The 25,961-nt window shown below is 34.9% G+C and overlaps 1 protein-coding gene across 1 annotated transcript in view; it reads left to right on the forward strand.

Annotated features, from left to right (window-relative positions):
* Positions 1-14,256: 14,256 nt before the first annotated feature.
* LOC123313489 (insulin-like growth factor-binding protein complex acid labile subunit) overlaps positions 14,257-25,961 on the forward strand; it is a 93,823-nt gene continuing 82,118 nt past the window's right edge. The window contains exon 1 of the mRNA XM_044898398.1: positions 14,257-14,397. The gene's annotated coding sequence lies outside the window, so the exon portion shown is untranslated. The remainder of the gene's footprint in view (positions 14,398-25,961) is intronic.

Consider the following 25,961-nt stretch of genomic DNA (forward strand, 5'->3'; position numbering starts at 1 on the left):
TGGTTGTTCCGCCGCTATCTCATGATTTCATAAAAAACTTACACACATCAATAATAATTACACAAACTGTACCTAGGTATATATAAGTAGAAATATTAACATTTGTGAAAGAGAGATTAAGATGGAATCAATTATATATTGTATATAAATTGCAAAAAGGAATATTTCCCTCAAGTGTGTATAAAACCCGTATACACTAGATCTACCAGAGTAAATCCTGTGTCCAAATGAACTACTTGAGGATGAAACATAGGACAATTATTTCCTTGAGAATTCGCGAATGTGTAATTTCAACTGAAATTATTCTGAGCCAACTGAGAAACGATGAAATGAAATTGCTCCTTGGATTCTTACCTATAGAGCTCATCATTTCTTGCATACATAAACGTTTCAGTGCAATTCAGATGTAAATTCCGATGTAATAAAAGCGAACAGAAAATCCTCCGTGAGATTTCTCGACGTTGAATCCATTGTCATACTGAACGTATTCTTCCCAAGAACTCCGCGTTATTACGTTACGTAAATGCGTAAATTGTATTTGGGGTGGATGTGCTAAGTATATTGAAAGAAGTCTGTCAAATCATAATCCTTGTATCGACGAAAATAGATCAAGCTTGTATACTCCATTCACTTTTATAAAAGCACTCGGTTGGCAATGGAAATTTGATATATTCCACACTGTATAGTACGAAAATGTGAGGTTATGACGCTTGGAAATCGAGTGTCAGATCGTTGATCGTGCAATCAAAGTTTTATGAAACCGGGGGTTAATATGGATGAAATGAAATCAGTGATTGTCGAATCAAATTACTTATCACAATCTATGTTAATTTTATACTATCGAAAACCATTATTCAGTGAGCTTTTAAATATCTTTTTCTATCTATCAAGACCGAATGAATGAATAATCCTATGGGTTTTCGAAAGCTGATTGTCACATCTACAAATCATTCCAGTGAGGGGCTCTGTTTCATTATCAATTCAAAAATTTTTAAAATAGAAATAATAATAATGAATAACGATAACCGATCATCACAATGTATCCAGAACATGTGAATTAGGCGTTGAGTTATATTGTTCCGGATTGATCCTCATTGAGTTGCTTTCCCAACAACCAATTTGGATGAATCTGTGTAACCTATACTCGGTAAATTCCTGTTCAAATATCCTGTTACAGCAAGATTAAATCTGCCGGGCTGCTCTTCCAAATAATGACGCACCCTGGTGCAGCTGCTCCATATGAAATCGATACTCTTCAGAAAGTTGTGAGTTCCCGATTCAGTTGAATTTAGAATTATTATCAATTTTATATGGATGCACTGAAATTGACTGAAGATGCTGAAATTCTAGTACTTTAGTAGAAGTTCTGAATGCGGCATCTAGTTTCAGAAGATTGATTTCTGAAGAAATAAACAATGAACGACCTAATTATTTCATTTTTTCCAGATCACACCTTGAACGGGTTCATGAGTATCCACATTATCAAATTTTTTTAACCTTATCAAAAATTATACCCTCAATTCGAAAGATTTTCAACAGGTTCATTTTCAGTGTGTTCCTAGATAATCAAAAATATTTTTATGCTCCTTTCACTTCCGGTTATAACCGAACGTTTTGTTCAAATAAAATGCTGAATGAATTATAATCTTTTTAGATTCCCATTGAATTTTGATGAGACTTTGTTCTTATGAGTTAATTGATATTGCAGTGTTTTTTGAGCTCATTCCCTATCTATGGCTAGAAGCTAGAATAATTTTCAGAAACTTATCTTGCAGCTACGAGCTCGTAAGTTTCATAATCAATCTTAAAATCACTTTAAGCTTAAAGCTCCCTTTAGTGTCATTTTAAGTGGGGCTTTAAAATTAATGTTTTATTATTAACCCGACCGTTAGTACTCAATTTTGTTACTGAGAATTCGAAAAGTGGCTAATTATATCCTGATAATCAATCGAGGAAAAATTATTTCTCGCTGAAAATGCTACGACGAATATTCATCCTTATCGGTGGGCGAGATATGAGGTCAGATGTTGTGAATATTATATTCCGAAAATGAAATATTCTAGTGGAAAATTTTATCGAAATATTCTCATCCAAAAAACTACTCACATTACTCACTGAGGTTGGTCTACGATTTTGGGCGAGGATTTTTTCGAGGCGTGAGCTGATAAATTATTTTGAGCATTGCTTATTGTGCAGAAACATTCTCTGAATATCAACACGTTTCAGCTTATCCGATCTCATCCACAGTTGTTGGTAAGCGATTTTTTGTAGAATAAATCAACGCCCTGACTTCATAACGTGATGAGGGGTGAGTTTTTGCCCGAAGAAATATGTCGTGCATTCGATATACTAAAAAATACTTGCTCAATATCAACTTGCCCTAAGGAGACTATGTCGAGCTCTACATGAAAATTCGTCTTCTTTGCCTTGGATTTGGATGGACGATATTTTATGTTTGAAATGTGATTAGCTTCTTCGAGCGCGTGATTAGATATATTTCAGAATTGATAATTCCGTTGATAATGTTTGCAAGAGATTTCCCTCCTGGACTTTGCAAGTGAATGTAATTAGGGAGGTCCACGAGAGTCTCTTTTTCGAGAGCCTCGTCTCGTCTCGTCTCGTTTTCGAGACGAAACTAGAAACTAGATTTGATATTTCTTCGACAAGACAAGACGACACTTTTCTCTGTCTCTTCTAGAGTCTCGCAGTGGTCTCTTAGTCCCGTGAATATTTTGGACAATAGAGGACATAGAGAAGTATTGCTTCCGGATTTGAAAACTTTGGAGAACTTTGCAGAAGCTTCATGAACAAGCGAATCGATATCAAGAATTTTTGATTGACATTCAAAACCATTAATTTAACCAGAATTTGTGAAAACAGGTCGATTTTTTATGACAGTGGGACATGATCTGGGATACAAAGCTTGTTTCTACTAGCAACCCCCTGGAGAGGGTTGCAACCCCATCAGGAATTTGAATAAGAAAAGTTGGTAGTATTGTAGCACAAATGTATGGCTGGATTCAAATTTGTATGAACCTGCAGTTTCTGTTCATATTAGTGAATATTCACAAAGTTACAGATTGTTTTTTATGCAATTATGGTACCGATAAAACTGAATTAAACAGAAATGTTCTAATTGATTCTATAATTTCTATTGAAAGAAAAGGGGGTTTCTGGTAGAAACAAGCTTTGTATCCCAGTCCTTGTCCCCTTGTCATCAAAAATCGACCCGTCTGAGTATTTTCACAAATTCTGATTCGTTGTTGAGTTATTGAGGGTGGACACTTTCAAATGAGACACCCTGTATGTGTTTGAATATGTTTAAATTTGAAATTTATATTTCAGATGATGAGAACAAATTTATTTATTTAATTTTTCAATTTCAAATAATATTAATTTAATAGTAATCAAATTATAAATTAATTTTATTTTATATAAATAGTACTCCTTCAACTTTCAAACTATAATTATTTATATTCAAATGACATGACAGATATTGGTCAGCATTATCTACCCTTTGTCTATTCTGGCTCATCATTCCTGATAATGCGAATGAAACTCGATACAAATTATATTTATCCTAAACATTCTTCTATCTGCAGTTTCTAGAGAGGAAAATGAACATAAATATTCCGTATTATTACGAATCTTTCGAGTTCGAGGCTCGTTCGGGTCGAAAATTTTCCGCTTTCAGTTTTGATTTGAAAAATTGAAATATTTTTTCGATTTTGACATACTTCGTGAAATAGAGCGTTGTTTTTTTTTGGGTATCTTATGAGTAACCGGATATCCTATTACAGGTTATACAGAAAAGTCACCGTCGAGCTTCGTATTCATAAAATCACTTTCTCATACAAGACACGAAAGCTCAGAAAATAAATTCTTTTCATAGGAAATTTCATCAAAATGATCGAAATCAGAAATTCTTCATTTTGCTGCGATAAACTTCCCAAGACGAGGGAGATTCATAACTATTGTTAGTATTGATAGGACCAAAGACCAAACGTGCCTTGAAAAGCTATTTCTATATTTCAATAGTTATGAATCACCCTGAATACGGAAGTTTTAAAAGACTCTGTTTCTTTCTCGTTATGATTGATATGGTTTATATGAATATCAAAGAGTTTCAAACTAGAATTGTTCGAATACAACTTAACCTATCAACATTCAATTGTGTGAAAAGGTACTTGGAAGTTCGATTATGACTTAGAACATAGATATATGGAATGGAATTCCAAAGAGTGGAGTGAGATAGTTGCTAAGTGTCGCCAATCACAATTGAGACATTTGTTTAGAAGATCAGTGTCAAATCAATTTTCAGTAAGAATAGATAGGAAGTATAGAAATTTTTCAATAAAACGCCACTGCCTTAGTGTCGCTTTAGACAGAGAAACATCGAATATGTGTACTACAAAACATTCATTTGTAGCACTAAATGTCCATTCCATGTATCTATGTTCTAAGGATTATGATATGCTAAAATTTTCTTCTGAAATTACTTTGATATTACAACATCAACTTCAAAATAAGCCGAATGAAGCCGAAATTTTGAAACCTTCTTCGGGAAGCACTCGATTAGTTCACCAAATTTAAAGGAATTATAATTTTGTTTTCTGATACTGCACGACAGTATCAGTAGTGATGAATCTCATCTCGTCTAGCCTCATCACCAATTTGGTTCGCACTGTGCAATTATATCCAGAATGGAGCTAATCGTTTAAGAGGTGACCTCAATTCTCAATAATACCAAATATTGGGTAGCTCTGTGGATATTTTGCTCTTTTATGTTTTTTGAGACTGACGTGTAGTATACCAAGGCTTGAGAGACCTATTCGAAGAATATTTGAATTCCACCGGTATACAGTACAGTTTCGGAGTTCTAGAACGGCTTGATACGACTGTAGTTTTATACCTCTAGAGCATCGATATTTTGAAAATTTCTGCTATCAGACTCTTTCGCCGAGAGGTTTGATCTGTAGCGCTGTATCAATAAAGTTTCTACACCTGATTAATCCAAGTTACTGCCCTATTTGTGGCTCTATCTAGTAAAAAAAAACTATTTGCATAAGTTGAGCATCGTAAGAATATTGCAACATTCATTCCTGGAATACAAACTTTCATCATTGAATGTGAAAATATTGAATTGCGTAGTCACTTTTGAGCATTGTACCCACTGTACTCTACGTCCGAAAATTTCATAATCGCCTTTTAATTGAGCACGTATACGGCCGCTTCGATTCCAAATGGAATTAAAAAGGGCCCAAAGGCCAAACCCCATACGCTATTAAAAATTCAACACGCAGGCTCATTTCGACCCCTTATCAATTATGCAGACATTGATTTTAACACGTTCCTCCGTTTCTTCCGATCAAAATTAAAAAGTTTCCATCCCGTACCTCCATGTTTTTAACAGCTAAGCCGAAGTTCAGCCGCGATATCAGGAATCGTACACGGGGCGGGTGGAGCAAATGGAAAAACCCCGCTTATCTTCTCGTGCAATTCACGGCGGAGCAACAGTTGGACGATGCTTGTCAGATAACTCTTCTTCCCGTAATCTCACCAAGGATTATCCGATGCAAAATTTTTCCATCTACCCAAATTGAAACGTTGTACTTTCCGGAAACACCGAGAATGTGGATCTCGAATGATATTTTATTTTTGCGTGTTACCTGCTTTATATTCTTGTGGAGGAGAGATCAGAAAGATCAATAACAGGAGGGGACGTGGATACGGCCAGGTGTGGATTAGCGCAAGTGGTGAATCTAAGGGACAATATTGATGTAAGTATGTTTTGCATCTGGGAATAATAATATCGAAGAATTCTATGATATTCTCACCATAATATAGGAAGGAGCGAATGATTTACTACAGGATATCAGACATCCTTCAATCATTAATTCTCAGGTTGATTTTGCGAAACAACATCTCGTCAGAGATGGTCAAGAAAGAATAGTCAAATAATAACTTCCCCTTCAATAGGATTTGTTACACGAAAGGTATAGTCCGTCAGTTGAGCAGATTCAGGATTACGTTTGACAGGGTCAGCAAAATGTTGTTTGCCGTACTTGGGGGTTTTTTGCGATTCGAACAGCTAAATCTTTTCTAACTTCTGTGAAACTATATTATAATAATCTTTGTTTTTAATCGACTATTATCTGACATCGCCACATTATTACATGGTATTCATAAATGGTCGTAGGTACCAATGTATTTAAACAGATGAAGAATATAGCTAATCCGTATGAAAAATTGGATTTAGATCTAGAATAACCTTGCCTCCACTGAAGTAGTATAATTATTGTACTGTTACTACTCAAATTCATCATTTTAAAAAGATGGGAGAAGATTTTCTTCAGCTCATTATTCACCTTTCTGAAATACACGTAGGAAATGAAAAAGGAAATACTGGTTTAATTTGGTAAAATCATAACATTGCTGCAATGAAATTAATTGAATATCATTGGACACTAGTGCACCAAGAATAAAAACAATGAAAAACCTTATTTCAAATAAAGTAGATACATGTCAGTGAAGAATTGGATGACTATATTCCTACTCTTATACAGGGTGTTTTACAAGCTCTATGAAAAACTTTGACAGAAGGTAGATGTGCTTCTTTTGACCATTTTTTTCCTATGAACATAGGTCCGATTCGTTTTCGTTTAGGAGTTACAAGCATTTGAAAAAGTTTTTTTTCATGTTTTGATTAAGTAGGCCGACAGAAAATATCGGTTGATATGGTAATTGACGTTATTTTAATTATTCATTTGACACTTGTTTCACTGAGGATGGTATCAACAATAACCATAATGAACATGTATGGGCACTGCAGAGTGCAGAATCCATATTATGTCCTTAGGCAAAGACGATGTCAGCAACGTTTCAGTGTTATAAATGATCGCTTAAATGCAGATTTATATACCAATTTGTTGGAGCACAAACTTTTTGACTTCATTGATAACTTAGAGCTCAACATTGTATCAGTACGATGGTGCACCACCACATAGAGGGAGATAAGTAGTCAGTTGGCTGAATGAACATTTCCCGAATAAATGTATAGGTCAAGGAGGACCAAAACAATGGCTATCTCGTTCACCTAATCTAAATCCCTTAGATTTTTATTCATGGGGTCCTATGAAGGAGCTTGTTTATCATGTTGAAATCTAATCTCATTAACAATTACTAGATAGAATTCAAGATGCAGCAAACCAAATACGAAACGACACAAATCTAATCCGCCGAGTACCGGCATCTTTAGTTCGTCAATGTGAAGCTTGCATTCAAGCCGAAGGTGAACACTTTGAACAATTTTTATAATCCCAAAATTTTCATTGATGATTATGATTTACACATAAAAAATGTGATTTTTCAAATGCTTGTATTTTCTAAACAAAAACGAATCGGATATATGATCATGGGAAAAAAATGTTCAGAATAAGCACAGCTACCACCTGTCAAAGTTTGTCATAGAGCTTATAGAACACCCTGTAATGCCCTGTATTATGCAATAAAATTCCTTCACCGTGTTCGAATCAACTAGAGTCTTCTTCTTTCTTGAAGGGTTCAAGGTTGGTTATCTCTCTCGTTTGGTGTGGAAGCTTGTATTTTATACACCTTAAGCTACTACAATCAAATCTCCATAGCGCTCGCTCAATGGAAATAACATAAAAATCATGATTCAAATAGTACTCACAGCAGTGACTTTAATCCACTTGTTGATCCGTTCTTATTTGCTGAATTTGATTTGTGATTTTGTTTATTTACAGTTTTTAGTTTTCTAGTTTTGTGCTACAGAGGTATAATTTGTTTTCGTCATAATATTTTTCAAATTGAAATTCATGTTAATTATTGGTTAAACTATCTATGTACAAGACTGAAATTGTTTGGACGATTTTTGTGAGCATTTATTTGTTTACAGTTGAATATTTTCAATCCTATTTAATTGATAATATATATAGGGCCAAACTATGTACGGGCATTTATGCCTCCTGTTAGTACTTTTATAGGTAAGGATATGTAAAGGAAATGATATTTGGAAATAACTAATAATATTAATAATCCTCATGATGAATAAGCTTGAGTTATTCATTGAGAACAATTATTTTCATCTCATTGAATAAAAATTTCATGTAAGGAAATGTATTTATCATTTAATGATAAATTCAAGCTTCTTGGAATTCTCTATAAATATTTTAATGAATAATTAGCAAAATTTTCAAATCAAAACATTATGAAAGATGAAGAAAAACCCTAAATATGTTCACCCTTATTTATAGTCGTATGCAGATCATATTTCACAAGATCAGTTGAGTTCAGGAGTTTGGCCTCACCTACCCTATTCGATACGGTAACAATATTGTTCATTGTAAAATCACAAAGATTTACAGAGACATTTTTATTAGACGCATAAAAGATATTCACCTTGTTTTGAATATATTCCTAAGATTCAGTCGTAATCGATAAGGAGTATTCCCTTTCTCGTTTATTCCGAACTTCAAATATCTTCGTAATTAGGGCCAATTGGAACCTGCTCTCTCCTCCTACTTTTCACGCCTTCAGTATCGAGTTCACAAGATGGAATTTGATGTCTAACTCACAAGAACTTCCTTTGGATGGATCTTCGTCATGATTTGATTGCAGGGTTGGTTACCAAGTTCCACGAAAACATAAATGAGTGAACTTTTGCGAGAGGTAGGATTCCGAAAGCAGAAGCCCCAAATTTAACTCCAATTACATTTGAAGATTCTGAGCATCCTTTCGAGAACATTTTATCCCTATGAAATATCAAGTTCTGTTATCTGCTATATTAGATTCAAGGATGTGTGAGTGATTATACATAAGGTCATGAACATGAGCTAATAATTTTTATACCTGTCTTTGTGCATTAATCTTCACCTCAATTTTTTATTCAATTTAAGGAACGACCTATTTCAAGGTGACCCTTCCTGTTACGTCTACTATGGAGATACAAAACAGAACTTTGTTTTATTTATCTTTTCTCTCATTTTTTTAACCACTTTATATTGTACAGGGTGTATCTGAATAACATTGAAAAAATGTAAGGAGTGATTCTGAGGTGAAAAATTAAGGTATTTGGTATTGGAATATTTGGTATTGGAATATTTGGTATTTGTTAAAACATATTTTAAAAAACCTTCCCCGCAAAAGATACTCCTTTCCGAAGATTAACAAAAAAAAATGTTTTCTTTTTTTATTTTCCCTGTATAATAAGCTAAACACATCGTTTTTCCCTATTGTTTTAGTTATGAAAGTCTTTGCCTATTAGAATTAAAATTTGATAGACTGTTGTTCAATAAAATCCTATTAAACATGAGCTTGCAATAAATAAAAATGAATAAATAAATAAATAAATAAAATAGGTATAAGAACGAGAAATAGAATCGTAGTGTATAAATATTGTGTACACTTTCTTATCGAGTTCACTTTATCGAACAAAAATGATTAAACCAGAGGACACAGAGAATTCAAACTGAACACTGCATGGAATAAATAAAACTAGAGAAATAACCACAAATCCAAGAAAGGATAACATCATCTTACATCAAGGACTTCCACCATATAGAAATATTAAGATATAACTAAGCGTTTGAAATTACCCTTTTTTTACACGAAAAAACATGCATCTACGGAACGAATTAATTTCATCACAATTTCGTTGATGGATAAATTCATTATCTTTGTTCCTTCATAGTTTACATTCCAACTTACTTCTATCGCCCGTTCTTCCTCTACTTCCGCACAAACACCTCATTTTTCATAGGTTGTTTTCCCGAAACACAATATCAAGCGAAATTAACAGGGGTCAAAAAGGCAATCTGTCTCACTTTAATCAAGATAAATAGTAATTAGACCAGGGAATAATCAAGTCGTCTGTCATTCGTGAGCTCCATCGGAGAAAATAATGTTAATCAAGTAATTCAAGATGAATTAGGGTCCTTCAATTGAATCTCTATAATCAAAGAGATGTTCACTTCGCTGAAGTTAGGACATTCCTCTCCGAATCCACTCTGCTTTGAATGTTTGGAGAGGAATTCTTTGGGGAACGTTGCTGAGCGAAATGTGATACTACTTCGTTCACATCTACCTGAATGTTAAATCTGGAGAGGACATGTTTTTATGATTTCTTCGTGCGAGCTTCTACTTCTCTTTAGAAGTAGTTAGTTTTACCTGGATTATCCCTGAAAGGTTTCGTACCCAAATAACAAAAAAAAATGGAGCTAAATCTGAATTCGAATTAAACTCAACATAGTAGCTCCATTATAGTAATAATGAGAGGTTCTCTGAATGATTTCCTGTGAAAGATGGTTTCATAATTCAATGAATAAATGATTTTCCGTTCTATTTTGTTCGATACACATAGGTCATGCCAAAAACCAATTATTATTATATTGTTAAATGGCTTATTATTATTACGTGTCGCAAAACGACGAATGTTGTATTTTTTGCCGACTTTTATGTACATGAATTGAAAGTGATGAATACAGTAGGAATGTGTAATTCAATGACAATGAAGTAATTCATGGAAATTGCAAAATTGCTAATTTTTTCTCAATATATAAAGCCTTGACATTTCTTCAGAAAGGAGCATAGGAATATAATCTTTCCGAAAGTTTCACTAATTAATATTCACACTTTGTCAAATAGAGTTATCAGAGAACACAAAAAAGAATAAATTAAGAAAATATAATAGCAAAGGCAACCACATTAATAGAATGACAATGACAGGACCAGAAGATGTACCAACCCTGGTAGGTTTTTAGACAGCATTAGCAAATGGTTCAGTGAATCAAGCTTAGAAATTACTGATAACAATTATTATTGGCCAAATTGCAGACTGTTTCTAGCAACAAGCGCGCAAATTGGAGAAGTAGAATAAAATATGGCTTGTGCATCTCCAACTGTATTAGGTATACCTACGTGTTTTCTTCATTATATCAAAATAATACAAAATTGTTTGGGTGTCTAGTCCAATCTGATATCTATATAGAATTAAATGTGTCTGGATATTTCAGTACATTCATTTTGGATTACTGACGGGCTTTTATTAAGGCTTAACAAAAGGCTGTCACATAAGCCATCAGAATCCAACAAAGCGAACAGAATGCAATTTTATTCGCAAACATATCCTGGGTTCATCAACTCCTGGCTCGTTGCATTTACTTGTAATTCACTGTCTCATTTTTATGACATGTGTATCCTCACAATATAACGTTTTTTTTTCTTCAAGAGAATAACAGCGAGCGATTCTTGCATGAAAAATTATGTGAACAAGGTTTCTTTTATGTTCATAAAAGTGATTCCTCTTTCACATCATGGGATGAGCTAAAATGACTGAATGACTAAAGTCAGTCTTAGGAATCAATGATCACGAAATTTTTGGTGACAACTGACCTCATTAAGGTGACATTTTGCAACGATTTCGTTTTCACCAACGTTTGGTAGATACCTGAACGCTAAATTATAAGACCTCTATCGATTCCATAACTAAGGCACCATAATTCTTTTCGACATACGCAAAAATATAAGTGTGGATAGTGAAAATGGATAGTGCTATCAAACATAGATAGGTGGAAAAATAGCTCGAGCTGAGAGCCTTATAGCTGGAGAGCCCAAGAGAGAAATTCTGGATTTACTCGAGCATGTCAAATTTGTATAAGAGGAGATACCTTGCACACTTTAGAGTACCTCTACCAAAAATTAGACCTGTATATAGGGGAATTGTCTAGGACAGCCCGTCAGAATACTAAAAAAAACGATCATTGTACTTACCCGAGCTTGTCAGATTAAGATGTAGTTAATTACATGTTGAAAAGTATATATTCTCTTAATCTGACAAACTTACAAAAAAATTGTCACGTTTACATTCTCGAGCGCGGTGGCTTTTTGTTTATAATGAAACAAATAATACAAGAATAATGGAAAAAATATAGTCTGACAGTTTCAGCAAGCCGAAACAATACAAATTGGCCATAAAGGTCACAAAAATCAGTTTTTTTGAATTATCTCCTCTCCTGGGCTTCAAATTGTTTTCGCATTCATTATAAAAGTTGTAGGGCATAACATTTTCTATAAATTTGGTTCGAAGCAATTTTTTCTACGTAAAAACGTTCTTGAGGTATATGGCGATAAATTTACATTAGAATGGGTTTCCACATTGACCTTGGCCTTTCGCAGGTGTGGCTGAGCTCCTCGCACTGATCGCCCTCTAACTCGAAAACTGTGAAGAATTTGTAAAATTGCTTCAGACGAAAGTTGAGAATTTTATTATTTACAACTTCATTCATAATGAATACAGAAACGATCAGAGGTACAGGAAAGGAGATATTTTAAAAAAATGCCTTGTTATCATATTCAAACTGACAGATTGAGAAAACCCCTCCTGATTAGTGTCAGATTAATGGGTCAACATGTCTGCAACACCGAGAATAACAATCTGTATAAAAATCTGAAAGGCTCGATTTGTACAAGTAACGATTTTTTTTTGCATTTTCAAAGGACCGCTGTGACCTTGCGTCAATCTGACACTCTCTAAATTTTTTTTACCATTTTCGACTCTTCCGTACGCCCAGTTCCACCATGCAAATCTTATCAGATTAACATGAATTTATTATCAGAGACACGTAGAGCATATACATTATCTCGATCTGTGTGTACCTGACGATTTTTTTTACATATTCGAGAACCTGCAGACGCTTGCTCCACCGCTGAAAGTGCAAACATCATAGAACCTTTTTTACTTTCAACTATTTTATCTTCAAAATCCACTAGGTACCCACGACGTTCGAGTAAATCCGGATTTAGCGTCTTCGGCTCCCCAACTATTACGAGCCTATGGCTTGAGTGGCTCCGCTTGTTGTCCTTGCATCAAGATCAGTGGCTTTGGATGAATGGCGTTCACAAATTCTGTAGGCTACGGATCATTCAGATGCATACCACCCGCTGATATGATTATCAACACGATCTGAATTGAACTAGCCAATTTGCCATCGTCAGGGCCCTAAATGGAGTACGCTCCATCGAAGAAAAGCAGATGCTGACCATGGTTTCTGTCTCATTTGACCTCGTCAGAGCATCATAGCTTCTTTTCCGATTAAGCTATGTGTTACTGGATAGTACTCAGTAGCGCTCTATGTTACTGGATAGTACTCAGTAGCGCTTGCCAGTACTGGATGAGAGTCCATCAATTCAATGCTCTGACGAGGTCAAATAAAACCAAAACCATGGCCAGCATCTGCTCTTCTTCGATGGAGCGTACTCCATTTAGGGCCCTGACGATGGCAAATTGGCTAGTTCACTTGTTGATAATCATATCAGCGGGTGGTATGCATCTGCATTAATCCTTATTATTGTATTCATTGACTCCCCGTTTAAGCGTGATAATTCTTGATTATTTTACCGCTGGCATAATTTCTGCCGTGATCTGAACGTGTTCCTAGATTTCTCAATTCGTCACACGCATGTTCTTCGCAATAAGCGAATCGGCGTACTGAATTAGAGAAAATATGGGACATATGCTTTTGTCTTTGTCTAAGTTTCTATCTGGAGGGGATTGAATCGGATGTAGTTTCATACTGTGTGGCGCTCTGTGTTACTGGATAGTACTCAGTAGCGCTTGCCAGTATTGAATAAGAGTCTATCAATTTCAACCGTTCTCCATCGGAGAAGAAGCTATGTTTCTCTGACGACGTCAAAGGAAACCGAAATCATGGTCAGCATCTGCTCTTCTTCAATGGAGCACGATGGCAAATTGGCTAGTTCGATTCAGATCGTAACACTTGTTGATAATCATATCAGTGGGTGGCATGCATCTGAATGAATCCTTATTATTGTATACATTGCCTCCCCGTTTAGGCGTGATCATTCTTGATTAATTTATTGCCACCTACACAAAATATAACTTTGTTCGGCGAAAATGAATTCAAGGTAATGGTAGAGTTGGGATGATCTCTTGTGTGGGTGTTATTTCCGCCATCGGAATTGAGATTCTCGAACACAGATTCCTAAAAAATTTCCAATATATCCCCGTCAAATTCAATCACATCGTAAGCGCCGCTCACCCAAGAATCGTGCAGAAATCCAACTGGTGGATTCGTGGATGACGTGCAACAACCACCATACAGCTTCACCGTCGCCATCCTGCTTCAGGACCTCCCCGTTAACTCACGCAGGTGGGTGCCATCCTACCGCCGTGTTAAACCCAACTCTGTCGCCTCTAGCGTCTTATTGACCCACCGACGCTGGCATTTTGATGCGTCCCCGCTCGGGGTTCGGGCGCCAGCGTCGCGGCGCGAACTACGCCGAGCCTCAGTTAGCGCCAGCCGCGTGCGGAGATATGTCTTTGTTAGTTTGTGCTGCAGGAAGGCCCGTGTTTTATTGGTAAGTTTTTACCTGTGGAGCATTTTATGCGTGACGCTATTTTTTCTCGGTTTTCTTTTTTTTTTAGTAATTTTCGACTTTTATATATTTTTATTTTTCACAATCAGGGTTGTTCTATTAACCATCGTTTTATTTGAACGTCCGTCTGAAAAAAAATAATTTTTTTTCCAACATTTCAAGACGACCAAAAAATTCTCTATCAAATGTTTCGATCTCGTTGATATTGATTATATTTCAGATAAATTCATGGACTGCACGTTGGTATAATTTTTTTGTTTCACAAAAAATAAGAAGAATCATTATATTCACAAAAAAATAAATGGTAAATAGCAAAAAAATTAAAGAAAAAGTGTGGTGAGAAAAAGGAAAATCAAGCTCAATACATCAAGGGAAAAAATTCCGAAATGATTCATTTATATGTTTTAGTAAATAAATCTAAATCGAATATTTTGAATCAAGATTTTATATGAAATAATTTACCACAAATAAAGATATAAGTGAAGCTTGAGGTGTTATTTTAATGGGACAGGTTGTACTGAACAGTTTTCATAACTCCTCAACGTTTAATTTCCCAAAAAGTAAAAATTTTCAAATAGAAGTTTGGTTTCAGGAATACATTCAATGATTTCAATTTCTTCTAACTTTCTTTGTCAAGGAAAAGTGACTAACAAGGGGTTCACGAAATAAAATCATAGAAATTTGAATAAATATTGAAGATTTATCAGTTGTGAATTATCGAATGCATGTAAATAGATTATAATTTGGTGGAATAATTAGGTATATCTGAATATAACTCAATGAACAATTGAAAATAATGGATGTGGATTCGTGAATCAAGCATTGATTCCCTGACCAATCTTTGCTAACCGCGCATTCAAGGGTAAAATATTATTGATATGAATAATTTTCCAACGATCATCTGAATTATCAGACCAGCCCAATTTCATCATTATGTGATCTAATTAACACAAAATTTCAGCTTAATCGGACATCCAGTAGTAGAAAAAAATTGTTACGCTCATAAACACATACAAGAAAAATTAAATACAAGCTTTATAAAAAGATACCAAAACGAACTAAAGAAATTGTTCTGAAAGAGATGAATTTCCATTCAAACACTACTGTTCTAGGAAAATAATCCCCTTAAAGTGAAAATTATTTGGAATTTTCTTGAAAAACCTGTGTTTTTTGAAAAAACTGTCGTACGGACTCGATGATCTGCCATAATTTTATGAAATTTGTTACTGACAATGAATGAATGAATGATGAATTCATTACCCAACACTGTAAAAAACTCTGTAGGTCGGTCTATTACTTGCGAAACAAATTTTAGGGGTGGCCTTTTATAACCCTTGCAATTATCGGGAAACACTACCAAAATTTCTCTTGATTTCCTTCCCGCGCCAGTAGAATGCCTGCTCAATTTAATTTCTGCCAGTTCTCTGGTTTCAAGGCAACAAATTAAAAATTTCTTTAAAAGTTTTTATCTTTAGGGAGCTGTATCTAAGCAGATATTGCTCAAAAAATATATTGAAAAACCCACACTAGTTTTTAACAAGGAATTACTCCTTGAATTTTCAACTATTCATTTACGCCCTATATATTATAACTGCTGATAACGATATTTTTCTTGAGATACTTTCTTGTACTAACTAATTCAGAAACGTATCTGAATATTTTGCAAAATTTCTCCTCAGATGTCTGATAGTTTCGCACCTAGCATATAAAACACAAACTAAAAATATGATAAAAAAATTAATTAAAATTGTTATTTATACAAATTGCAACTGAATTAGGAATTATACAGTAGGTACAGATATTTTTTGAAAGAGTGCTGCCTGAAAAATGATATAGAGAAGATTTCGATCAAAAAAGAATAGACGAAAAATACAAGATAATATTTCCGAATATTTTATTCATGATGAAAGAGTTGTTGTAGGCCTCAAAATCTTACATCGAATTATTGATTCATTTATATTATTTCCGTATTATTGAATTTGTAAGGAAACATTGGGGTTAGAAATTGCTTCTGATAATTAGTACATAACCTCGAACGCATAACAGTTGTTGTTTTCTCATTTCATTTCCTGTTTTAGATATGGGGAGAGAAAACTTTGTCTATCAATCACTTCAGAACAGCCTAAAATATCCATGTTGAAGTTCGATCATAATAAACTGGAGATTCCAAAAGAATCCCAAATTGAAATTGAGGTTTCATTAATCTCTCGGGGTAACAAAATTTTTCTCAATAATATTCTAGTGAAAAATTATTACTTTTAATGAACGTTTCACTTATGCCAATTTGTTAAACAGGTTTGAGCCTTGTCCAATTAGGAGAAAATCGTTTTCAATACTGAAGATTAAAAAAAATCTTGATACCACATTATAGTTGAATTCATGAACATGAATTTCCGACTCTCAAATGCTCCCTACATTTCTGAAATAAAGCTTCTGAAAGTCATTTGCTTCAGCTCAATTCATGTGATGAAAATGGGAAAGAAGGCTAATGAAGTTGGGCAAACGAAACTCGAATATAAACCCCAAAAATTAAATCAGGTGCTGATATAATATAAAATAAGTCTTTTTTCCCTGAGGAAATTTCCATATCGAAGTACTCCAGCGAGCCCCTCACCGTGTAAATTCAACAAAATTATTTCACAGTATGAAAAGGCCACGATCCCCAGAGCTCTGGAGTAATTCTCTTCAAGTTTATTCTGAAACGGGTGCGTATGTCGTTAGGTCTATGGAGAGTGGTCTGACGTAGGTGGAATGTGTTGATTCAATTTCAAAGTGACCTATTTGATGAATATGGAAAGAAGTCTCCCTGAACCTTCTTTCAATAGATCCTTGAATGGAGCTGGAATTTTGTGTTTTCAATTTATTTGAAGACTACTTGAGCTAGACTCATGCGCTGAAGAGATATAAGGTATCAATTCAACAACACTTTCAAAAGTCTGACAGCCACATGATTTTTAATGTTTCCCTTCTATATTTCCTATTATATTATACTGAAAATAGTTCGATCGGAAAATCTTGTATTTGTGCACTGAATATCATCAGTTTATCGAATGTTTTCTACGAGAAAGAGACTTTAGGGCAGGTAGACAATTTCATGATTCGTTTTTTGAAGTCCACTAGGAAAATTTCCGTAAAAGTCAATTCACAATGAGAATATAAACAAATTTCTCCACTCAGTTAATAGTTTTTTGTCCACAATCATCATATCCTATCTGTTCTTTGAGCATTATGACATCCATAAATCACATGTGGCTTATGAGCCAGCACTCACTGATCTATCAAACTTCATGGTCACAACCACATACATAGAAACGTCTATGGCAATAAAAAGGAAAATCAACTGACGGCGATACTACGGTACGAATAGTTGTCGGCTCTGAATATATTGATACATTTTGAAATGTAACAAATGCCATAGCTAGTATTGAAATTTCGAAATGAATTATTCAAAATGATATTTTAGACGGAATCTCCTGAAATTTGTGGTCAAATTTTTGTATTCTACTTACTTTATATAGAACGGACAACATAGCACTAATTTACTTAAAACTGAAAAATGTTCTGCCAAAAGTACGAACCTCCCATTTTTGCCTTGTACAGTGTGGAATGTGTCAAATTTCCAGTGCCAACCTACTGCTGTCATGAAAGTCAATGGACTAAAGGTTTCTCATAACTACTATTTTCATGCCAGTTTTCCTACACTCTACTTAAAGGGAAATATCGATTAAAACGCTGATATTCAGAAAAACCACTCGCATTTCATTTTTCAACCCCGATTGAAATCCGCATATAAATGGTGATAAAAGAAGAGCGAAAATTATCCGAATAAACCTCATGCATATTCAGGTATGCAAATTTGAGTCATTTCTAGTATCTATAATATCCTTTCGTATCATTTTTATTATATATTCGTGAAATCCAATCGCAATGTTCTTTTGTTCACAAGGGAAATGACATGAAAGACAGTCGATTCGGTTTCCATTGAAAAAATGATATCATAAGAGCCATTTCCATTTTTCATAAACTCAATAGTGGTTAATAGTTGGGCAGCCGACGCCGACGCGACGCGACCATGCTGAATCGGGATTTACTCGAGCGTCGTGGATCTTGAAGATTAGTTGGTAGAAAGAAAAAAAGTTTCTATAATGTATGCACTTTCAGCGGTGGGGAAAGCGTCTGTAGGTTTCTAAAGATCTAAAAAAAAGTCGTCGGGTGTACATACTCGAGCGCGTCAGATTAAGATAGTGTATCTACGTGTCTCTGATAATAAATCCATGTTAATCTGACAGTTTGCGTGGTGGGGCTGGCCGTATGGAAGACTTGAAAATGGTTAAAAAAAAATTTTTTTTCGAGCGTGTCAGATTTTTAGAGGATATAGTAATTGCACCTAAGGGAAGCTACAGCGGTCCTTTGAAAATGCAAAAAATAATCGTCACTTGTACATACTCGAACGTGTCAGATTTTCATATAGATGGTTAATCTCGGTGTTGCAGACGTATCTGACACTAAATCAGAGGAGATTTCTCAATCTGACAGTTTGAAGAAGATAAAAAGGTATTTTATTAAAATATCTCCCTTCCTGTACCTCTAATCGTTTGTATATTCATTATGAAAGTTGTAGATGATAAATTTTTCATTGCCTGAAGCAATTTTTCATACTCGTAGCCGACTGGGTTTCTACATTGACCTTGGCCTTTCGCATGTGTGGCTAAGCTCCCCGCCCTTATCACCTTTAAGGGTGGCTAAGCTCCTCGCCCTTAAAGGTGATAAGGGCGAGGAGCTTAGCCACACATGCGAAAGGCCAAGGTCAATGTAGAAACCCAGTCGAATATACACTCAACGCCATATATCTCAAAAACGTCCAAAGTTAGAGAAAATTGCTTCGGAAAAATTTTGTAGGAAATATTTTGCTCTACAACTTTTATAATGAAAGCGAAAATAATTTGAAGCCCAGGAGAGTAGATAATTCAGAAAAACTGAGTTTTGGGACCTTTATGGCCAATTTTTATTATGTCTGCTGAAACTGTCAGATTATATTTATTCCGTTATTCTTGAATATTTTTGCGAGTTTTTGCTATTCTGACAGGCTGTCCTAGACCATTCCTCCTATATACAGGTCTAACTTTTGGTAGAGGTACTCTACAGGGTCCAAGGTATCTCCTCTTATATTAATCTGACACGATCTAGTGAATCATAACCTAACACATCCCTCTTGGGCTCTCCAACTAGAAGGGTTGATGTTCGTTTCGATCACTCAATCCGGTAATCTTGATGAAATATTGCATTGAGAAAATACAGATTATATGTTATGAAACGAATCTACTCATCAGAAAACATATATTCGATCAAATGAAAACTGAAATTAACATTCAATTATATATGTTCTACTGATTAAATTCATAAATATCCAAAAATGTATCAGTTATTAGATGAACAGGATGTTAAATATTGTGATGAGAGAAAAATTATTATCGACACTATCAAGTAAAATATCAGTCCTCGGCAACCTGGATGGTGCCATGCAATATTATTTGGCTAACTGAATAAATCTAAAAGTTTGGCATATTGAGTAGGTATCTTCTGAAATTCTTCAGGGTTTTCACTCTCAGTCTCTGAAATAATTAATTTGCTCCTGCGTAAAACCTAGCACTAATTTATTTGTCAGGGGCAAATCGGATAGAAAAAATTGTTGCATGCCTGACAATGAACGAAAAATTGAACTTCAAAATTAACGTAACGTTTCAGAGTCTATAGCATTTAAAAGTTCCATTTTTCGTTCATTGTCAGGCAACAATCTTTCTATTTGATATGCCCCTGACAAATCAGTGCAAGAATTTAGGCAGGAGCCAATCAATTATTTCCATTTTTTAATTGATTTTGTTCCAGAGACTCGGAGTAAAAAGTAAAAAGTTTCACAAGATGTAGAATCCTCCCAGATTCAATTTCAATCGATATATTGGTTTATTTCGAGACAATTATTATAAACCTAGGTCTTTACTGATTCACAGGATATTAATTTTCCTGGATTTTTGACTATTTAACTTGAAGCTCAGGAGTAGTTTTCAAGATTCTTTCAAAGTTCATCATTCGACTTGGAAATATTATAAAATTGGTAACACAAAATCTGATCATAAATTGTTCTCAATTTGTTCAGCTTTCTGTACAACATTTAAATGTAAAATCATCAAGAGGGCATTTACAATCTTTAAAATTATTCAAAACTGTGAAAATCACTGATAAATCACAAATTTTTCCTCTCTACTCTAGACATCTCAATACTTATAATATAAGATTCATTTGAATTTAAAACTGAAAAAACAAAGTATGTCGTATTATTTTTCCGAATCCCATTTTCCTTCGGGAAAAGCACATGTGCTCTTATTGAACACGCCTAATGCTATCGAGCATTTCACAGGAAATTCAACTAGGTACGAACTCCCTCGACGAGCTCCCAAATGGTCTTTCCATTCTCTATTCACTTCATCAACTTTACGACGTAACAGTAACATAACCTCGTCGTTCCTTCAGGAGTTTTGAACGTTCACGAGTATCTAATTTGTCGAGTTTATGGGAAATCGGTACGTTTGCCCCCTCTAATCTCAAGATAGGAGGTCAAGGATTACCGGTCGATAATTCTACCCAGCAAGTAATCCAGAAATATCACCTGAGGAGGAAATTCGGTTATTACGGGAACTTCCTCCGTGGTTGCCGGTGACAGACATCTAATTGATTTCACAAACAATTAGTCCGAATTCCGCAAGACACTTTGGCAATAGCCCCGAGTAATAATACCAACTTTGGATGTCGCTGGTTCGACACGATCGAACCGCTTCTAGGTGAATGAATACAAATTCTGCGAGAACTGAAATTCGTCGTATAATCGAAGTTTGCAGAAATGAATTATTCAGCTATCACGGTTATTGATGAATAGAATAATTCAGTTTGGTGGAGGACTGGTTGAGGTTTTGGAGGTGGAGGCGGAAGGATGGTTGATTCAATCATTGCATAGTTCATTCTGTTCTGAAATATCCATGCATGGATGATGAGAATATAATTAGGGATCGTTCGTGCATTGACGTCAACAAAGATTCGTTCTTCCTTCCTAAACCTCTTCTGCATTAAGGATGCGAGGGAGCCGAAGAAACAAAATCAAGTTATACTGTCAAATTTACTGCGAAGGGTTTGAAACAGAATGTTAAAAAATTCATTAAACCTGTATGTTAAAAATGGCATACAATTCAGCCATATCTTGTATACAGTGTGCAACCATATAATAGAAATGCAATTCTCAAAAATGAAACAAGAAGAGAGATGAAATGGTTATGTCACTTTGTTTATTTTAATTTCTTGGAAGATGAAAATATACAGAACTTGTCGATTACTCTGGAAGGATTATTTGTTTCTTTTTAGCTACTTATTGTCGTACTCGACGTTTTGTACAGGGTGATTTATTAAGGATGTACCTCGGAAACCGTATGTCCCATGAATGATTTGAAATGAGATAGCAGTTTTCCACTAGATGGTGCAATCTGGTACTCTCAAAATTAAATACTGTTTTCACAAAATATATCCCAATTAATCCTAATTTTCAAGTGCTGAGGTGAATAAATGTTTCTCAATAGAAAAACACTGGAACTTGACCTAAGATTTATAAACTTAGGCTATGTTTGAAGGGCATTCAATGTTGATTTCAGAAACAGATAACAACAACGTCTCTTCGAGCATTTGATAGTCTGTCGTTTCAGTTCATTCTGGACAAATGTTACAACCTAGGATTTCGGGGTGTGTTCTTGGACTGGCTTCGTAGCTATCTTGAAGGTAGATCCATGTGTGTGAAGCTAGAAAGTTCACTTTCTGAGGAACATGGTGTTAACTTGGGAGTGCCACAGTTCCGTCCTTGGCCCGCTTTTCTTTTTGCTATTTATCAACGAGCTCCCTAGCAATCTGCGCATGGTGTTCATCAAATTACTGGCCAATCAGGGTGCTTCGCTGATAAAAAAATATTTATTAACTCTATTTGCTGATAATGCGTCAGTGGTAATAACAGCTTCATCATTTGAGGAGCTCCAAAGGTTGTGTGGCATTCTTAAAAACTGCTTCGTAGACTGGTGTCATGGGAATAATCTGGTGATTAACATCGGCAAAACTGAGTGCATTCATTTCACGTTATGTCAAAGTAATCTCGATCTCACTATTCACTATTTAGATGAAGATATAGTATCTAAAGTAAGTGCCAAATTTCTCGGCATATACTTGGACAGTGGTTTGAAGTGGTCCACTCACATTGATTAATTGTGCTCTAAAGCTCAAAAGTTCTTATTTTCCTATAAGTAAGGTAAAAAATCTTCTTCCTCCTGAAACTCTTCAAAATATATATTATGGTTTAGTTTATAGCCACTTCTCATATAATGTTCATCTGTGAGGAAATTCCTCGGATGTTGGCAGGGCTTTTATACTGCAGAAACGTATACTGCGTATGATGTACAATATACCTCCGCGTCAGTCATGCAGAACATTGTTTGTTGAAAGGAGTATCCTCACCTTGTCCCATCTCCGTTCTCAAATGCCTTTTGTATGTGAAAGAAAATGAACAGAGCATGATTAAACTATTCAGCTTTCACAATTATAAAACTAGAGGTGAGGGATTGCTATATATCCCCAAACATAGAACTGCTAGGTTTGAAATGTCTCCTACGTACCAGTCCGTAAAGCTTTACAATCATCTACCATATAGTTTAAGAAATCTTACTTATAAGGAGTTTAAGAAAAATGTTAAAAGCTTATTGTTGGAAAAATGTTATTATACTGTAAAATGAATACTTAAATGATTGTATCAGAACCTAGTTTATTTGGTATTTTGACTTATCTTATGCATGTATAAACATGTTCAAAAGGATCAATGAATTATTGACTTTAGCTTTCACACCCCTCTCCAGAGGAAAATTCACTCATCCCAGATATCTCAGATATCAAAAGGATTAAGCTCTGTTGGAGCTCTTTCCACGTTTTCGGGCTCGTGGTGGTGGACTTATTATTATTATCGAGTGTTTCCATTGAAAAGAAGAGGGAGTTATTTTTTATTTTGTTCAATAGTATGAATGTAGAGTTTGCCAGGTTTTCGGTCTAGAGATGAACCAGATATTCAAAAACCTCTCTTTTGTTAAGAGGAGTTTATACCACGTGACTTTCTCGCCATCCGTATAAGGCGTAAAGGGGGAAAGACTACCAGAATGTGGAGTGTTGCCAGAACACTTGAACGATAAGTAGAAGTTACGAATATTACAATAGTTTCCATTTTCGTCGAAAATATGGCAGCTCTTATCGAATATCTTTTTTCCTTTTCATCAGGATACGAATTGTGGCCAATGGCCAGAATTTTCGAGAAATTTTTTCATGTGGAAATTCATAGAAGAGATAATTTTACCTCGGAAAGTTAATAACATAAATTAATATTTGTTCTTCAATGAAAAAATTTTTCTTTCCGTTTGACGAATTAAAAAATTTCTGACTTTCCGAGATGACGAAATGATTGAATTGAATTATAATGAACAATTTCGCTTTCTTCAGGGTCCTAAAATGATAACAGAATTGCCGCAAGCTTGGGATGTTAACAATCAAGAGGTTTTTGAACATCTGGTTAATCTTTAGACCGAAAACCGATAAATCGATGAATCTACATTGAAATTCATGTTGTGTTGAAATTCAACAGGGATTACTCTGCATCATTTTAACCAATGACATAGTGACCACTGGAGTGAAACTTCATTTCATATTATATATTATCGAATCGGAATCATTTTCCATTATATATCGCATTAGTGTTAATTTAGTTCATTTAGAATAATAGCTCTCTTTGTTGGTTATGACGCTAAAATCGATAATTACATTCTGACATTCAGTACATCCTGAAATAAGTATTACATTTCGGGAATTAATAGGAGTGGTGTTATAGAATTATAATAATATTTCTAGTAACCTACAAGATTCAATTTGAATGGTTCAGGATGATATGGAGTCGAGCAATCAACTAATTAGTTATTAATTCTGAGTGTTCGAAGGACCGAAAATTTCAACAGCCTGAATATCATTCAATAGTAGTTTACATAGAAATTTGAAGATGACACTCGTAGTCATAATACCTTTGATAAGATATACAAGTTTACATGCATGACAAGTTCCTTCCACAGTATTCAGAGTCAATTTTGAGAAATTCGTCGTTCGTCGATCTTCTTGGTGTACCTATGTATAATAATAGGCGCAATGAGATTATTCCACAACCTACTGTATGTCAAACACTGATCGCTAACAGAAAAAAACGTTTCATGTGACTATTACAGAGAAATATGGAAGAAGCAAACATGGCAAACATACATATTGATATAACAATAATAGCTTGCCATATGAACTCAATACAACACCATTCAGATTTACGGATCATTAATACTTTTTGAATGGAAAAAATTTTGCACAATATTCGTGGAGTTATTCATTTCCATAATTTGTCACCCTAGAATTTTTTTAATTGATGCTCCTTTCGCCACCCCTACCTTCGTGCGAACATCAACTCACTAACTTCCTGATTAAATAGGAATAAATGAGTTTATTATGTTAATTATCGTCCATTTGGATATAAGTTGGAAATTTCAGAACGCCCTTTCTGACTTTTCTCTGCTACATAGAAAATGCGTGAGCAAAATCTGATTTTATCGCTAAATACGAAGGAATTTAAATTCGATTTGCCAGACTGAATTGTGAAAAAAATCGCTCATGATTTTTATCCTATACTCGAACAGTCTCGCAGGTGGACGATAATTTTTATTCTGAAAAGTGCCCAAGGTGAGTTTTTATATGTTTCCTACAGATTTTTCAACTCATAATTTCAAGACATTGTGTGACTACATTCCATATATTACTGCCTTGTTTGTTGGTCGTTGAATTGTCTCATATTGACATCCATGGTAAGAAGAAAGTCAACATATATGTTTTTGAACCCAGCACAGATGGAACAGGATTCTTCTATCCCTGTACGGTTTAAGTCAACATTCAGACATTCAGAGATATATTTTGCAGAACATCTTTTCATTTTGTGATCTGTATCGATATTTTAGAAGAATATACGAGTACAGAAACATCGTTTCTTCCCAAACTTATAGTCCGAAAGTATTAATTGCAACTAGGAGCGTCCCATTTATAATGGGTATTGGGTATAGACCCGGCGATCACCTTCTATATGAAATTTTTATAGGGCATTCATAAGAAGTGTGGCAGAGAAATGGACATACAAACACACATAAACATACTATTCGAATAACATGGCAAATATTCAAACTTCGAACAACCTACCCTTAATTGAATTGAAAGATCCCAACAATGTATCAACTGTTGAACTTACTTATCCTTCTATTTCACCCCATTCGTGCGAGAAGCGTGAAAAGCACTCGGAAGTGGTTCCGGAATGATGATACCTTCGGGAAATGATGTATACCAACCAAACCATCACCGATAAGTGAAATATTCGGAACTTAGGAATTCTCGCAGAGAAGTTT

This window comes from Coccinella septempunctata, chromosome 5 (assembly GCF_907165205.1).
Source record: "Coccinella septempunctata chromosome 5, icCocSept1.1, whole genome shotgun sequence".
NCBI classification, from domain to species: Eukaryota; Metazoa; Arthropoda; class Insecta; order Coleoptera; family Coccinellidae; genus Coccinella; species Coccinella septempunctata.